The sequence below is a fragment of the Asparagus officinalis genome, chromosome 2 (assembly GCF_001876935.1).
Source record: "Asparagus officinalis chromosome 2, Aspof.V1, whole genome shotgun sequence".
Taxonomy (NCBI): Eukaryota; Viridiplantae; Streptophyta; class Magnoliopsida; order Asparagales; family Asparagaceae; genus Asparagus; species Asparagus officinalis.
Genome location: NC_033795.1, coordinates 70,068,185 through 70,069,823, shown reverse-complemented (window position 1 = coordinate 70,069,823; position 1,639 = coordinate 70,068,185).

Here is a 1,639-nt window from a genome sequence, read left to right as displayed (position 1 = left end):
ACCCTCTCAAAACTCAGCCAAAAACCCAAACAAAAAGACAAAACAGTCCAAGGCAACGGTAATAAAAAGAGCCGTTGGAAGCTGAAAAAGACACTGTCGGTCGACCGGAAATTTCATCGGTCGACCGATGGAGCTCTCGTCGGTCGACCGGAAAATTCATCGGTCGACCGGAAAATTTCATCGGTCGACCGGACCGGTCGACCGGACCGGTCGACCGATAGACTTTCTGTCGCCCAGTGAACACGAGAGCTCAGGTTCGGTCGACCGGTTCGGTCGACCGAAAACTGACATATATAAAAACAGGTTTTTGACACATTTAAACAATTTGTAAAATATTCATTTGACTTCTGAAAATTATGAAACTTTGGGAAATGTATATAAACATGTAAATGAACATGTTACAAAAAGAATTTTCCAAATTGCATTTCCCATTTGTGAAAAATCATCATTTTGCAAAAATAGTTCAAAACACGAAAATGTAAACATATGAAATTTGATATTTTGGCTAAACCATGTTTTGAAACTTTACAAAATGATTTTATAGACTTAGTAAAACATGTATAGCGAATCCAGAAGCGCCGCGCCTTGCGTACGCATGCCCGAGCCCTGGTCCAAAAAGCACGAGAAATGCTAAAGGGAGAGGCAATTAAGGAATCGCCGAGATCCGAACGAGTTTGGATGGCGAAGGCCAAAACAACGTCTGAGGTAAAAGCAGGTAATATTGCTCTCCAACCTTCGTCAATTTCAGATCCCGAGCCTCTGGAAAGGCCCCACCGCAGCGCGGATTTCCCCAAGTTCAAGAATCCTCCGAAGGATCGTATCGGTGCTCTACCCGAGAATCGAGGCTCTACCCGAGAATCGAGGAAAAGCGCTTGTCAAGGAAAGCTGGGGATCGTTGAAGGAGCCTCGAGCCAACATCCAGACTGGGGGTCGTACACGACCTCCTAACAAATCGAATGCTGCGACGACCCGCTTGGCGATGCACACAAAAAATCAGGAGCCCGTTAAGGTTTCACCCTCACAAAGGTGTGATTCCAAACGTGCGACTCTTGCAGAGGCCAACAAGGCAATGAACACTCAGAAGAAGACGCATCAGACAAACGAATGCGTTATACCTGAGAACCCATGTGAGCAGCCGATAGGTTACTCCGACTGCAACGTCGATGAGTTGTACTATCGGGCTGGGGGTGCGGATGAATCTCAAAAGAGAAACACCCGAGAAGCGGATTCTCACTGTCCGTGTACCAAAATTATCAGGGCAGTATTATCAGCCTGTAGCTGCCCCAAGACCGCTCCGCAGAGGGTCTCGATATTCGAGGGAATTTCCGATGGAATGACAAAGCCCAAATCAAGGCGTTCTCACCAAAGAGGATCGGGTGATCGAGATGACGAACTCCCAGAAGTTACCATCAACACGGTCAACAAAGGAAAATCCCCAATCATTTCAAGTGGTTCCGACCCTAATTCCTCTTCAGGAAGCAGGGTCAATTCGGGACCAGCTCAGCTTCAGCTAGAAGCCGTCAGATATGACAATTACTGTGGGGTCCATGAGGGAGTGCATTCCGATGAGGAACTCTCGGATTCCTATTCCGCTCTCGCTTCTGACGAAACAACGTCTAGCATAGGACAAGCTCGAGAG